The following is a 17730-nucleotide window of genomic DNA, read 5'->3' as shown; positions in this document are numbered from 1 at the left end:
TCACCAAGATTGAATTCTTAGACTGAGGTACTGAGCTATGTGACTTTAAATGCAGAGATGCTATAAATCCTGCAGCAAAACAGGGTACTGGTCATCTATGGCATGCATTGTAATCATGATTTCTTAAATTACCAACTGAGATTACTTGAGATTAATTGCCTATAGAAGGCAATAATTTGGGAGAACAGTTGGATGTTACATTGAATTATTATGGTACTAATGGTGATTTTTAAGTACTCTGGGGTGAGATGTCTGCTTCTGGAGACCTTACAGAAATAAAATCACAAATGCAGGGCTTTAAACTCCTAGAACAAGGCATGGTCAAAATTTGTGCAAAGTATTCCTGCAAAAATCACTCATTATTTATTTTAGTGCAGGTCAGATATTAGATTATTATTATTATTATTATTATTAGATATTAGATTATTAGGTCTGAAAATTAGACTAAAAATCTAGTTGTGCAGGATGCTGTATTACTACATAACTAGAATTCAGCCTTTGGAGAGTTTGTTATTTGAAAGGAAAATCCTTGATAGGAAAAGACTAGGGACCCTGACATTTAAAATGGAAACCTTTGGATGGATGAGGAAGAATCTGAGATATGTGAGCTTCCCTGGCCAAGCAGAAGAAATGTCTCACTCTTGACTAAAAACACTAACCTTCTCTTGCTTGAAGATAGGGTAATAATCCTACCCAAAGATGTTGCCTTACAAGAGGAGAACTAGTTTCCTTAAAACAACTTCACCACCCATCACTGCCTCTATATCCCTAACTGGAATCTGTTTATATATTCCCCAATGGGAGCACACACAAAATCAGACCCAGGAAAAAATAAACACCAAAATATTTACATTTCTCTAATTTCTACCAGCAGGTTTCTGGAGAATATGGATGGAATAAATTCTAAGGCTATTAAATGAAGGAGAATAGAATATAATATTGCATTGAACCAAAAATTTCACTCTGCATACACTTATCTGAAGCACTTAATTAATTAATTAATGTGCTAACTTGAGCAACTAGAAATAGTTCTGACAGGTGGCTTTGTTAGTTTACTAAACTAGGACTCAGTGGTGACCTATATGCAATATTTAGATGACAAAACTTCCCTAGCATAAAACAGACCAAGGAATACAGAAACCTAGGCAGATAGAAAGGTTAGCATGGATTTACTATATATGATACATCCCATTTCCCACTGTTTCTCAAGGGGTCAGACATTCATTTTCTTAAGCATTCAGAAATGCATTATTGTGGAGAGATCCAACATGATTGAAAAGCTCTGGTGTCTGCCCTCTGAAGACTAGAGAGATATCCCACTGACCCGAGTTCCCTAATTTCTTTTTTTTTTTTTTAATTTTTTTTTCAAAGTTTTTAATTTATTTTTGGGACAGAGAGAGACAGAGCATGAACGGGGGAGGGGCAGAGAGAGAGGGAGACACAGAATCGGAAACAGGCTCCAGGCTCCGAGCCATCAGCCCAGAGCCTGACGCGGGGCTCGAACTCACGGACCGCGAGATCGTGACCTGGCTGAAGTCGGACGCTTAACCGACTGCGCCACCCAGGCGCCCCCCTAATTTCAATGGGAAACAGGATCTAAAGTGGCAGAGCTCAAATAACAGAGGAAAGATGAGTATATTTTAATGAAACAGGCAGAAGGAAAGAATGACAATCAGACAAGAATCTCTGTTTGGATAGGAATATTTGGTGGTAGTCAAAGATCTATGGTGTTCTTAGGAATTAAATAAATAGATTTATAAATTAATCTATATATCTAAAACAAAACAAAACAAAACAAAACAAAACAAAACAAAAAAACAAAACTCTAGGCATCCAAAATGCCATTGTGGTACCTCTTGTCAAAGCAGGAAATTATGATGTCAGATGATATATAGAATTTTGACCTAGATTTGCCTTATAATATGTTCAGATGTCCATAGCTATTTCCTCAGCTCTAGAATATATAATTAAAATAGACTGGTAGAATTTCCACATTGACTCCCTGACCCATGGAATGAGACACCCAGAATATTAAACCAAAAGCAATACCACATTTTTAAGAAAATTGACAAAATTATTGTTATCATTAAAACTTTTAAAATGTAGTGATGATGATACCTACCAATTCCCAATACAACTTCCCATCTGTACAAAAGACAGATGGATGTGGAAGAATAACTGTAGATTATGATAAATTTAATTATGTGCAGATTCTAATTGCTTCTGCTGTTCTATATGTGGGATCTTCAGATATGGTCTAGGTGTGAAGCAAATCAATTCAGAAATTAGTTGTGCTCTTCATACCAACTATAAAGAAACACAAAAACAGTTTTCTTTTACCAGGAAGGGTCAGCAGTATATCTTCAGTTTTGGGTTATATCAACCCTCCTGCTCTTTGTAATCAAGTCTTCAAGGACCTTGATCACCTTGGCATTCCACAGATAAAATGTTAACAAACTAAGTGATATCTAACTAAATTTTATTTATTTTTTTTAATTTTTATTTATTTTGAAAGAGAGATAGACAGTGTGGGGGGGGGGGGCAGAGAGAGAGGGGGACAGAGAATCCCAAGCAGGCTCCACACTGGCATTGCACAGCCTAATGTGGGGCTCGAACCCATAAACTGTGAGACTATGACCTGAGACCAAAAGTCAGAGGCTTACCCCATGAGCCACTCAGGTGCCTGAACTAACTTTTAAAATACACTTGCTGACATGTTGTATTCTTTGGAGCTATTGAAATTCTTCAAAGGTTTGGTAGAAAGAAAAGTTACATGAGGTAGTAAATTGACAACTTTCTCTATTTTGTCCTTGAAAATTAATCTAATGTTTTTACCTCTTTACTGGTTAATTTTTGTAAATTATACTTTCTTACAAAATTATTATTTCATTCTTTTATAGCTTTCTTTTTTTAACCACTTTCATGGGCTGAGAGTTAAGTCTTCTACTACATGTATTTCTCTATCTTGTAGTTTTTGTTTAATGAAGTTGAGACATTTGGCTCATAGATATTCAACACTATATATTTTTATTGTGAATGGCTCTTTTTAACATTACAGAGTGTTCTTTGTCTCAGTTAATGCTTTTTGGCCAGAATTCTGCCTTGACTAATATCTTTTGACTCCAGCTTCCTTTTTGTTTGCCTTTGTCTTGTATAATTTGTTTTCCTTTTATTTTAAATCCTTCTAAATTACTTTGTTTTAGTTCTTTATCATGTATACTGTGATATTGTGATTTATGAGAAATGTATATTTGGTCTTTGTCCTGGTTCCTGGCTCAAAGCTCCTAAAACCCTTGGAATTTCCTGTGATAAGAGCAATAAAGGTATCTTTTGTTTTGTTAATGAGGTGATTTTTGGAAAGTCCTTGGGTAACCTAAGGATGGGGGGCTGGTTGCCAGGAAAACCACTCATGTGATTAGAGGATTGGAACTTTCAGTACCCACCTCACCCCACCCCCATCTCTGGGGAGGAGAGAGGGGATGGAGATTGAATTCATTCACTAGTGGCCAAATGACTTAATCAATCATGCTTATGTAACAAAGCCTCCATAAAGGCTCCATAAAGGCTCCGAAAGGACTGGGTCCAGAGAGCTTCCAGGTTGGTGAACACATGGAGATTTGGGAAGAGTGGCACACCTGGAGAGGGCATGGAATCCTGTCCCCATATCTTTCCCTATGCAACTCTTCCATCTGGCTGTTCCTGCGTTATATCCTTTTATAATAAATTGGTGATTTAGTAATAAAAATGTTTCTCTTTGTTTTGTGAGCTCCTCCAGCAAATTAATCAAACCCAAGGAGGGAGTCTGTGGAAATTTTAATCTATAGCTAATTGCTCAGAAACACAGGTGGCAACCTGGGCTTGCGATTGACATCTGCGGGGGTGGGGGGCGGTCAGTCTTGTAGGACTGACCACTTAACCTTTGGGATCTAATGCTATCTCTGGTAGATAGTATTGGTATTGAGTTAAATTGTAGAACACTCAGCTGGTGTTGGAAAATTCCTTGTTGATGTGGAGAAAGTCCCTCTCCCTCCCCACACACACACACACACACACGCATCCATACAAACACCATGTTGGAATTGGGGGCCAGAACATTTAATGTATAAATATAGAGAAAGTATATCTATATATAGTATGTTGCTTTATTGAAAAATCCTTCTGAAACTATGTGAGTTATGTTCATTTATATTTATTGGTATGAAAGATATTTATGATCTTATTTCTATTGTATAATTTTATGTTGTTCTTTTACAGGTTTTTAAAGAGATGTAAAATAGTGGTCTCATTTCTTGTTTTATTTTTTATGTGTAGTTCTTCTAGTAATGATGAAGGTCTGTCTTTTTGTTCTAATCATTATTTTATAATTATGACTTTACATGATGTCTCTACTTATCTATGTCTTTTGACAGTAATTATCTCTACTTTGAGTAATGATAAAATAGTGTTCCATTTTATTTCTTCTCTACTTCCTAATTTTTGTTGTTAATATTAACTATATCAATATTTATATTTTTGATACATCTATAATCATATTACTGGTTTTTTAGCTTTGAATGATTCATTTAACTCCTAGCTAATAGAGCACCTTTGTAATCAGTGAACTTATTTTTCACGTTATTTCCTCCTTCTTGCCAATTTTAGTTAGCTGTCTCATTTCTACATATATAGGCATATACTTTCACATTCTGTTCTGTCACCATAAGCCCCACATTTGTTTGAGGCATGGTTTTATAGTTACATATGTTCAATGCTCAACAAAATAATGTCATGGATTATTTTGCCACAACTTCCCCAGCTTGTCTCTTGGTTTAAATTAATATTCCAGTAGTTTCCTCAAGAAAGGCTCATAGGAAACTATTCCTTGGTTTCTTACATATTCAAACTTGTTTATCTGAGGTCTTTATACTTGAAGGACATCTTGGTTGAATAAAAAAAAAATCCTTGGCTCACAATTTCTTCCCTTGAGTATTTTGTAGCTCTTCCCCTCTGTCTGTTGGTGTGGAGAAATCTATGGACGGCTTGATTTTATTCCCCCTTACAAGTGTCTTGTTCTTTTTTATATTACTGACCAAAAGATTCCTTCTTTATCTTTAAAGTCCAAGTAATTTACTTGGCCATGTGACAATATTGAGTTTTCTGGTCAGTTTTTTTTTTCTTCCTGCATGAAATGTGCCCTCACATGTATAGATTCAAGTGGTATTTTTTCGTTTTTTAAATCTCAAGAAAGCCTTTTTGAATTATATCTTGAACTTAGCTTCTGTTCCTTTGTTTTGATTTTATTTTTCAGCTACTGCAGTTATGCATCATTTAGATATCTATTTCCTGTCTTCTAGAATGCATTTTTCTCTCTAATCTTTTAAAATCCTTTCTTTGATTTTGCATGATTTTCTTCCTCTTTGCTCAGCTATTTTGGGGGGAGCTTTTATATGTATTTTTGTGTTTATGAATTATATGTGTCCCCTAGTTTTAATGAAGATAGAGAATGTGGTCTTTTTCTCATTAAAAAAAATTTTTTTTGTTAATTCTGAGCAATTTCCAAAGAGAGGTGGTGTCTTATGAAACCACATTTATAGAAGAAGGCCCTCTAAGTATTCATATTAAAATCAGTAACAAGATAAGCCTGCCTTCCATAACCACTGCTATTTAAAGTTTTACGGCAGATCTGTGTACACAGTGGAGTGAGAAAAAAATGTCACAAAGATTGAAAAGGAAAAACTAAATGGTCATTACTCACAAATGCATGATTTTCTACACAGAAAACCCAAACTAATTCATTTATAAATTATTAAAATTAATAAGAATATGAAAGAAGCTAGATAAAATACCAAAAAAATTTTCAGTTTCATGTCTGTACCACAAAAACAACAGTAAAAAATGCAATTCAGAAAGTTTACAATAGCAGAAAAATATATAAGGTGCCTAGGAATAAGTCTTAAAAAATATAAAGGGACCAAAGACCTGTATGGAGAAAATCATAAAACTCTATAGAACCACAGTAAAGAGACCTAAGTAAAAGGGAGTCCTATGATCTTCATGGTTAAATGACTCAATATAAAGAGGTCAAACCTGCCCACATTGTGCTAAAGATTTAATATTATTAAAGTCATAGGCATGCCTGGAGATTAGAAGGAACTTGATAAATTAATACTAAAATGCAAATGGAGGCGAAAAGGGTCAATTAGAGCCAAGGCAGTCCTGAAGAAGAAATGAAAAGGGAAGGGTCTTGCCCTACAAATTATCAAGATATTACGAATTTACAGCAACATAGTACAATGTGATACTGACATAGGGATAGACAATATCCAACAGAGACTGGAAACATGCCTATGTATATAAATTTGTTAGATGACATTTCAATTCCAGACAGATTAAGACTTACATGTGAAAGGACAACTCTTTCAAAACTTAGAAGATAGCACAGAAGAATATCTATATGACTTTAAAATAAGGAATGACTTCCTAAATAAGATGTAACTATTAACTATAAAAGAAAAGATAATAAGTGCAACCACATTAAAATTTTAAAAGCTCCACTCATCAAATGACATCATTAAAAGAGTTAAACAGTAAGGCACAAAACAGGGGAAGATCTTTGCAACACATTTAGCCAATAGGGCTTTTTCCAATAAATCAATAGAAAGAACAATCCACATAACAACATGGAAAAAGCAAATCACAGAAGACTACACACGGTATGTAAGCATTTTTGATAAAGCTCTAAAACAAACAAAAGAAAACAAAAAAATCTGTTTAGGGTGACATAGGTTTGGGATACAACATTTTTTTCAAGAAAGGGAAAATAAATAAGAAATGCAAATCAATATAGCAGTTACCTCTAAGAAGAGGAGATAGAAAGGGATAGAAGTGGGAGCATATAGATAAATAAATTCAATAGTATGGATCATTTTTAAGTTCTTTATTTGTATAATGCTTCCTGATACTTACAAGTGTTTAAAGAAATCCTTAAAGATTTTTTGTATGCTTTATATCTTAAGTATATATTACTTATATCCTTCTTAAAATCAACCATATATAGATTTTTTTTTTTCCTTCGGAGACAGAGAGAGAGTGCACACCAGTGGGTAAGAGGGGCAGAGGAAGGCAGAGACAGAGAATCAAGTAGGTCTCACACTTAGCACAGAGCCGGCATGGGGCTCGATCCCGTGATTCTGAGATCATGACCTGAGCTGAATTCAAGAGTCAGATGCTTAACCAACCGAGCTACCTAGGCACCCCAAAATCAACTATATTTTTGAATTATAATGTGTATACAGAAAAATGCATAAATCATTAAGTGTATAGGTCAGTAAGTTACAACAAAGTGATCACATACATATAACTACCACCGAGGTTAAGAAACAGAACATTATTACCACAAACCAAAAGCCTCTTTCTTATTGCCCTTACTTCCTGCCCAAATAACCAATCTCAAAGATTCTTCTGTATGTATGCAATCGTATATAAAATATATATACCCTAAAGAATTTTAAGCAAGGAGAGCATGTTTCTGCTGAAATCAACTATTTCTAGGAAAACTTTTCATTTTCAACCAGGTAAGAAATTGTATATAATGAAGAAGGAGAGGATACCTACCCTGCCTGCATATCTAACTACTATACCCTACTAGTCAGAGGAATGGTAAAAGATAATAGTTAGAGTCCCCTAACATTTCCTGAGAAACCATGATTGTAGTTTGGTGTCGGGAAAATCCTGAGATTAGGTCTAAAGCCTTTCCTGCTTGAGAGCTCATCAATGTTTGAACACAACTATACTATGTCCCCCGATCTTCTCTTTTCTGAGCTGTCTATGCTCTAGTTTCTTTAGCCATTCTTTATGCAAGTTCCATTTTTTATAGAACCTTACCATCTGGGTGTTTTCCTCTGGGCATATGGCAAATTGAAAATGTCTGTCTCAAAAACATGATGCCAAGAACTGAATCCAATATATCAGCTGTGCCCACTGCAGAATCCACTGGGACAGTTACCTTTTTGGCATTATGTGGTATTAATGTAGCATAAACTTACATTAACCTATTTTTATACCAGTCTTTCTTATATCCATGTTTGGCCTTGTCTCATTACATGATTGTCTGTCTTTGACAGTCACCTCCTAGGGTTTCTGTTTGGGAGATAAATCAGCATTGAATCCTAAATGTATATGGTGACTGCTATCCAATTCAAAAAAAATTAATCCCATGTATTATTTTGTTTTCACAAAGTCCCCTGAGAAAGGGCAAGAATTATTATTTCCATTCAAAAATTAGAGAAACTAAAAATCAGGAACATAGGCAACTTGCCCCAAATCAGGTTTATTAAGTGATAGATCCTACTCTTGAGCCAACATGTTTTGGATCCAGGGTTCTCTTCATTGAATGATACTGTCTTTCTTACACTAGATTGTTTTAGACTGATTAAACTTAGCTTTTAAAATCTCATTAACTATAAAGACCTAGAATGGAAAAATGTGTCCTGAGAATACCAAAATCAATCACTTTCATAAGTAAGTGCTAACAATATTGGTGATCCCAAGAATCATGCAGAGAGAATTACAAGAGACATTTTGATAGCGTAAGTCACACAACACACGTGTCATGGAAAATAATTAGATCATCTTGGCTTCAATTTAGGAAATTGTCAAAGTTTTCACAACCCTCTTAACTTGTAATGCAACTCACATGCTGATGTTTCTATCCATTGCAAATAAAGTAGACTCAGATTAGGCAATCTAGTTTGGGTTTACTGGAAGAAAGCCTGAAAAGTCACGCAACAGATTCCTCAGAGGCAGTTTTACAAGGAAAATGTGGGACAGGAGCAATGCTTTGAGGCTCCATTAAAGGGCAAGTCTGTCTACAAGAAATGTAACAAATCAGACATTTCATATATCTCAATTTGGCACCTTTACAATAGATATACATTGAAAGATTGCAATGATCTTTGCGACTTTACCAGTCATCAGGGAACTAAAGGTTATGATAGGTGGTTCTTCAAATTAAAGAAATTTAACTCAAAAACTAAATAGGACTAATTGAAAAGAAGCTTAATGTACTAAGATGGGCAACAAATAAAAACTACAAAGATCCTCCCAATATACCTGGATAAAAGTGATGTAAAGAGAGGACAGAAGACCAGTGGAATCCTAAGGTCCAGAAAACAAACAAGAAACTAAAATACACTGGGATAGTTCCATATAGCTCTGAGCTCTAAGTTCCAATAGCTCGAATATATTACACTGTCCTTGTTCATCAAAAATGAGCCTGCATAGTAAGTAGTGTAAGCATTATATAATTGAGTAAGAATTGGCATAGACAGTCATGGATGGTATCAGATCTGTATTCAAAAAGTGACTTCTGGCAGCTGTAATTACTGAAAGAACAAACAACTGAAGGCAGTTTGGAAACTTTTATCTCAGAAAGACTGACCAGGTCCTACACCAAGGAAACAGCCTGTCCTGTGAGGCCGCCTACCTTTGCCAGCAGCGCTCATTCATTGCAATTCTCCTCTTCCAAGTTTTTTTTTTTTCCCTAGTATTATCAGCAAGTCTATAAGCCTGATTTTCAAGTTTATAACTTCTTTTTTAAAAACCTTAAGAGGCTAAACAGAGATAACAACATATGTTGTCTTAACCCAAACCTCCTCCAGTAGGCACAATGGCTAAATATAAAATTAGGCTTGAAACTCCATCAAATCTAGCTTCACAAAACAGATCTGACATTTTGCTCCTAGAAAAATGGATTACTTCATCTTGTTTTTACATTTTGCAAATTCTCATTAAAAAGCAGAAACAGAAATATTTTGATTAGCTCCCTAAAAATGAGAATTTTCCGTTACTGAACGTGTTCTCATTCTCATGGCTAGAAAGAGTGGTCCAAGAGAACAAGAATACAAGTTTGGATGCACCAGCTCCATTCTCGCTGAGTTTCCTACTTGGTTCGAAACGTAAATACACTCCAGCTTATTAACTCAAGCCCTCCCTGTACATGTTTTCATATGCCTAGAGGAAACCAGCAGAGTCAGGACTCAGCCAGGACTTACATCTGTGAGGTCGAAGCAATTCACATACACTGAGCATTCAGAGAAGGCCGAGGGATCTATGTCCCCATCAATGCCAGGAGCACTGGCAGATTCTGTTTAGCACCAGTAGGACTGCCTGGACCCCTGAGAAGTCCCACTTCATTAAGACATTAGGTCCTAACATACCGAGGAAAGCTTCCTAAATTCATATGTATTGAGAGTGAAATGAGGATTTCCTCCCTGAGACATGCTGAAAACCGCTTTCAACTCCCTTTTGTGTACAGCAGCCTGCACTGCGTAGTGTCAGCCCAGCCTCGCTAACTCGGTTAGAGGGAGGGCCAATAACAACACTCAGCTGATTATAAAAGAAAGGGAAAAGACTGAACGATTATAGAATTCTTATAATGTGCATAGTGTTATTATGGCACCCTGCCCAGGGCTCATCAAAGATAAATGAGGTTTGAAGAGTGGATTTTTTTTTATGTTAAACTTAATAGACATTCCCTTTCTTTCTTTCTTTCTTTCTTTCTTTTTTTTTAAACTGGCAAGGGAATGGAAAAGACATCAAAGCAGTTTTCCTATAAATCTATACGAAAATGAATTTCAGAGTCAACTTTTCTGCTTTTATTACTTACGGTGTTTTTATTTTTTTGGAAGCTGAAAGGGAACATAATTCAGTGCCTTTCAAATTGCTTTGGAGAAATATAATAAATCCAATATATATGGAAAAGTTTATAGGGTTTGGGTTTTATTTTTTTGCTAAATATATACAACTCTGAGATCTTTCTCTGATATTAAGATTGTTTCCAAAAAATTTTCTTCCAAGTTTTTTCATACATATTTCTCTAGATTTCCTAGACATTTAGTAATTTGTAATTCTGAAGCCCAATGACAAGATACAAGGTTTAGTACTTTGACCATGTGAAGCTGTTGCCTTTTCTAAGCTGCTACTCCTAAAATCCTCATCCAGGCTTTAAAAGACAATAGCAATCTCACATTTTTGTTTCTATGGCTAAGAATTTTGATGGAAATAGGAAGGGGGAGAGTGTCCATTAATATTGCAACATCAGTCTCTGAATGTGCTCCTTGTGTGTGAAATTATATTTTTATGACACTTCTCTGGTTTTCTTTGAATCAGCTCGATTGAAAATCATCTTGAACCCAATTTTTATCCAGTAACTGCCTCTCAATACACATTACTCTTGTAAGTGTTAAAGATTTGTTGGTTCAGCTTTTCAGGCAAGGCTATTTGAATGCACGAGGGGGTTGCCAGAGAGTTCTTATGGCTACGTCAAAGTTAAACAAATCCAAAGTTGCTGAGTTCCATCAGCGTTTAAATCTCCATTGCAAAACCAGTGCTTTAAGAGGAAGTTCAAAGTTCACAGTCCAAAAAAGGAACTTAGCACTAGTGACATAGTGGTTAGATCCAAATTAATAAGTCAAAGTGTTTGTGGATTTGAAGAAAAGTTTCTTTGAGCGAAAGGTAGCTTCAGAGCCTAGATAAATCTTCTGAATCCTAGGGAAGGATCCTAATTGCTCCCCTGACTGTCTGAACACTGGGTTCATCATTTTATAAATGGCTCACCATGAAAAAAAAAAAAGGAAATACCAGTTACGAGACACATAGAATTAATACCTGAAATCATCAGCTTTCCTTTATCTGTTGGACCCAAGAGGATTCTGTGTGTGCTGATTGGAGGAACCATGGGTCAGAGACAAACATTTTCCCAACTGTTCTTCATTTACCTGAATTGCAATTGCCTTACTGAGCGAGAGGTAGGAAATAATAGACATGGGTAAGAACATAGTAAAGAACTCCAGTGCTTTATATCAGACACCAAATCATTAGCATAAGACAGATACCTTTAAATAGGTGTTAAAGAATTGAAAAACATGTATCCTTTTGAAAGTCTACCTTTCTTAAGTGTGCAGAAAAAGTTGGCAGCCATTCAATGGTGTGAATAGTAGTGAAACTATCCCAGATTTAGAACACATATGGCTGCATATATGGCTCACAGGACCCTTCCTAGTGGACTAGACCAATGTTTCTCAACCTTGGCTAAACATTGGAACTGCCTAGGGATGTTGTGACCCAATGGTTCAGTGTTGGAGAGGGGTATATTTTTAAAACTCTCGTGCATAAAGAACTAAACAGATTGGAAATAGTATAGAAAAATTTCAAATTTTTTTATTGTTTATTTATTTACTTTGAGAGAGAGAGAGAGTAGGGAAGGGGCAGGGAGAGAGGGAGGGAGAGAATTCCAAGCAGGCTCCGCTGATGCAGGGTTCAGTCTCACAAACTGGAGACCATGACCTGAGGCAAAATCAAGAGTTGGACGTTTAACTGACTGAGCCACCCAGGCACCCAAAAACTTCAATTTTTTCACATTTAAAATATAATGTGTACAGGCTCCTACCACTTCACCACACAAAATAGCATCCCTCTGAAAGAATGGATGGTTTTCCCAAGTGCATGGAAATAGTGATTGCAGTAGTAATCTGGTAAAGAGTAGGAGAATTTCTCCTTTTCATATAATCTCCACCGCATGTAGCAATGTTATGAAATTTAATCCACTAAATTAGATAGGCAGAGAAAAGACATTGCCTTAATTGTGTCTATAGCTCCCTTCAGGACAACATCGTCTGGTTAATAGGAAAAAATAGGTATTTAGTAGAAGTTTAAGCTCAGTTTGATTCAATAATCAAAGTAGTCTTCTCAGATAGTATTGTCTTTCTTGAACAAAACCAAAAAGCACTTAATTTCACAAATGTCCTCCTTATTCCCTGCTTCTTTGCCCAAGATGCTGATTGAGAATATATGGTATGCAGCCTGTGTCCTACTGACATGAGACAAGGGTGGAGGGAAACTCTAGTATCATATAGTTCCCAAGACTACATGGATAGCATCATCTAGCCTCTGGAAGGATAGCCATGTCTACTGTTCATTAGCTACCCTACTTGTTTTGTGCTCACCCCTGGCTAGTGACTACTTTGATGTGGCTTTGGTCAACTCCCTCATGCTGACTTGGCTTCCATCCATCCTTGATTTCTGCAGGTTCTTGGGAATGTGCCGCATGGCCCATCCAAACTTACAGCTTCATAATCCACCCTTATCCTCTTCTGATGGTTCAACTCACTCTGCCATACTTTTTAGAAGGAAGCAATCCTTCCATCTCTTCATTTTCTTCCCGGATAATACGATAATTTGATATTAAAGGTATGTTGGAATAAAATAGAATAGCATTCAAATATACTCAATACTTGGAAGACTCTAATTTCATTACTTGGCTGCAAGCTTTCCTCACTCATCACTCACTTTGTCCTCTCTTGCTTTTTTTTTTTTTAACTTCTCTCTCTTTTTTCCCTAGAAGTCTGAGGATATAAAAGCTAGTTAGAGTTTTTCCCATCGGTTAGGTAAAGAAGCAAAAACAGATTGCATCAGCTCTTGTTTTTCCTACTTCCAGGGTCAAAGCACCATGTCAGGATAAACCCACAAGAGATTTGCCTGCTTGAAACCCCAGTCTATTATAAGAGGAGTGAAAGCTTTTTGAAGGAAAGTGAACAAAGTTAGAAATGCACCACAAGTTACCATATAGTTGACCCATCTGGATATTTAAAATTATCTATTTAGACATGGGGGTGGGAATTGATAGTTATTTTCTAAAAATACTCTTTGGGGCAGGGGAGAAGCAGAATTTGTAAAATTGGACACAAAAATTAAATGAATAGAATTTTCAAGCCTATATTTCTTAAAATGCCAAACAGCTAGAAAAAAACCCTATGGTTGCTTATTTATGTAATTTAAAAGTGCAGTTTTCTAAAAATATCATACTCATTCAATTTTTCAGAGACCATAACACTTTTGGCAGAAATGCATTTAAAATTTTAATAAAATAGGCATATAATAATGTGTGTGTGTATGTGTATGTGTGTGTGTGTGTGTGTATGTGTGTGTGGTGTTTGCGAAGAAAGCGAAGGAATTAATCCTGGCTGAAAATAAGGAAGTTAAGACTACAATATCACTCAATGAGTCAACATCAAGGTGCAAATGAAAACTCTTTATGTATTTACTTATTTAAAATCACCCCAGGGTGCAGACTCAAGCAGTAAGAATTAATTAGACTCTACAAAATAGAACACTGATGACCAAGAACAATTCAAATCAACTAAAGATGAATTTCTAAATCTCTCTCATTTGTTATCCTAAAAATTGTATACATCTATCCAAGCAGCACAAGCAGCTAATGTCTTTTATTCTACATGTTCTTTAGGCCACTTTTTGTGGCTCTGGTCTATGCTTTAATTTCTCCAGTTATAATTTAGAAATTCTGAGAAAATACTTTCTCCCTAGCTCCCTCATTGAACCTACAAAGTGGAATTATTGACAAGGACAATACATTATTTGCCTTTGATCTTTTGTTGGTAAAAATCATTATATATATATGTCATATATAGATATAATATATATACAATGTCCACATATCATTATATATATATAATATATATATATATGTATAGATATCATGTATATAATGTCCACATATTTTTTAATGGCTTGAGTTTGTGAATCTCCCAAAGTAGTTCCTAAATGCCAAGAGTTTGCTTAACTACATGACAAGTTCTGGTTTATTTATAGCCCTATGCTAAAAAAAATATTTTTAAAAATATATATAACTGCTACAAAAATCTCATGAAGCCACCAAATGTCTCTGTTTATCACTGATAGTGCCTCATATGAAGAATAAGTTGGGGCACCTGGAGGGCTCAGTCAGTTAAGCATCTGACTCTTGATTTCAGCTCTGGTTGTGATCTCATGGTTCATGGAATAGAGCCCAGTATGGGCTCTGTGCTGACAGTGCAGAGCCTGTTCGGGATTCTCTTTCTCTCTCTCTCTCTCTCTGCCCCTCCCCTGCTCTCTCTCTCTCTCTCTCTCTTTCTTTCAAAATAAATAAATAAACATTTTTTTTTAAAAAAAGAATAAGTTGTGTTCATTGTGAGACTGGATTTTGATGTATCCAGCCCCTCTATCATTCACCAGAAACCTACCCTAAGGAAAAGGAGTCTGAGGAAAAGAAAACCAAGGAGTCTGAGGAAAAGAAATGCATGACCCACAAGATACACTATTTCCAAATGATTCAGTGGCATTTCCCAAGCATGCTGCCATTTGCCACATTCATTTAAAAAGGCATGGACAATGGTATCTATCTGCCACCAAAAAGGATATTTAGGTTCAACTTTGTGATGAATGATTCAATCATCAGTTGATAAAGCAGAGGAGGACCTGAGGGGGAGGTAGAGACAGCTTCTCCATCCTCAGATAATTAGGTTTGGTCAACAACCACTGAAAGAATGGATTTGGATGGGTCAGATGTTCCCACACAGCAGGAGGGAGTGTGAATACAAGGCCCAGAGGTCCTTTCAACAACTATTTCTCACTATTCTTATTATCTCATTAATTCTGGCAATTTCCTTATGAGGCTTGCATGTGGTATTATTAGATCTATTTTACTGGAGGAAAAACCCTAGGAAAGGTGAAGTGAAATTATGTGTTTGAGGTGAATGAGTCATCAGCCAGGCCTGGAATGAGCCACCTATGCACTTTTCACACTAATGTTAGTGTCTGTGGTCTCTCTGATAACAGAAGTTGAGCTCTAGACCTAGTTTTCTCCAAGTTGATCTATTTTTTTCAAAAATACTAATGTATTAGAAATTAGTCACAAATGAGCAAACATCATGCATGGCTCCCTAAACCAATTAACATGTCAGGTCTAATTTACTGTTAGACAAATAATTTGAAATATTTGCAAAAGAGCAGCATGAGAATTTATTCTCTGCAATTAGGCAGAGATTTCAGTAAATTCTTGATATTCCTTGAGGGAGCTCACAACCAAGAAAGAACCGCCATATTTTTCTGCCTCAGGTTGTGTAAGGAGAGGACAATGATGGGAAGCTCCACAGGTTCCAAATCCTAGTATTAGGACACAAACACACCATCAGGTTGATAAGCAAACCAGTGGATCAAGAGAATTACCTAACCTGGTCATAAAGATCAGCAGAGATAGAAGGTGAAAAACCTTCAAATGTGAGGTCCCAGAGATGGCAAAATGTTTTTCTTGGGTCTTAAACAAGTTTCTTCTACTACAGTTACAGCCTATTTCTGAATCCTATGAAATGGAATCACTAAGGAATCGATAATTTCACATACAGTTCCTGAAAATACTAACCAAATTATTCCCAGCATAAATAATCTCAAATTCTTTTCAATTCCTTCACCAAGGGTATTTACCAATCATTTTATCATTTTGATGTTAGGAAATCTGAAGAATATATTATAGTCTATATCTGTATGATTGTGGACTATATAGTCTTTCTACTATTTGCCTGTATGGCTTCCTGGGCCTGAATAGGTAGTCAGCTAAAGGTCAGACATCTTTCTTACCATTCTTTTATAGTGTCTAAAGTGGCTGTCCTATTTATTTTGGGTAAGGCATGAGAATATCTTGTTAAAATGAAAATGTTATCTAGAATGAGTGAAAAGCTCAGCTATTACCCAGAAATTATCTACTATTTAGATAATTATCTAGTTAAAAGACTTATTTAGAGATTTACAATATTTAATTAACTCTAGTAACATTTTGGGCTCCGAAAGTCTGAAACACTGAACAAGGATATTTTAAGGGAGGTCGAAGAAGATTCGGCACACCCACATGGAAATTTCCAGGAGGCTTGAATGAGTGCCACTGTACCTATTATGACTGCACCCAAAAGGAGACCAAAGACCAATGAAAGAGGGATAGAAAGATTTTGAAAATAATCTCACTTCTTTATACTTTTGCCTAAAGTTGGTAGTAGGTGTTATATATCCTTAACTGAAAGAGTGAATTACACATTGTAGACAGTGAAGATGGGATTCATTGTTCTCTGCAGTTTTCTTCATTCTAGTTCCAAGGTTTTTTAAATTGTACAGGTAAAGGAAAAGGAGCCAGATTCTTTCCCCTTTTATTTTTTGTCCTCTCTTTCCTCACCCATTTCCTCCATCTCAATAATTTCCTGTTGTCTCCACTTCCAAATCCACAATACCCCTTGCCAAACACACATACTTATAACTTTATCTTCTCTGACACACAAGTTAGTCTAGGAGATTTACATTTCTTGTCAGAAAAATAGGGCGACACTGTGAGAGGCTACCAACTTCAAAACCCGAAGCCCAAGTCCTCAAACTGAAGAAAAGAGAACACACTTAAAAACAAAAGGAAACGAAATGAAACGAAAGAACAGTATAAACTGGCATCACTCTTAGTTTAAACCTCATCTCTTATCTCCCTATTCCTTTCTTTCCTTATTGTCAGTGCTACGTAGTTACAGAGAACAGGGTTTCTAGAGTAATTTGGACTATGAACCCAACAGTTTCAAAGGTAAAGCAAGAAACATTTCAAGACAAACATAGTGAGCTTCCTGTTTGCTATTCTTCCAGCCATCTAAGACATTCAGACTCAGGAATCTAAGCGCCAGCCACGTGCTTAGCCCAATGCCCTATGATTGTGCACTGAGCGGGGCCACTCATTAACCGGCCTTCTGCTAAGTAGCCATGTATGAGGAGGGCCATCAGGCTGATAATTCTCAGTTCCTGTTTCTTGATGACAGTTCACCTTAGGCATTTTGTTAACTACACCAGAGAATAACACACAAAACAATGATCGAATATACTCAGAAACAAAAG

This window comes from Panthera uncia (genome assembly GCF_023721935.1).
Source record: "Panthera uncia isolate 11264 chromosome B3 unlocalized genomic scaffold, Puncia_PCG_1.0 HiC_scaffold_1, whole genome shotgun sequence".
Classification (NCBI taxonomy): Eukaryota; Metazoa; Chordata; class Mammalia; order Carnivora; family Felidae; genus Panthera; species Panthera uncia.
The sequence above is the reverse complement of the archived record's forward strand: the minus strand, read 5'-3'. Positions refer to the sequence as shown.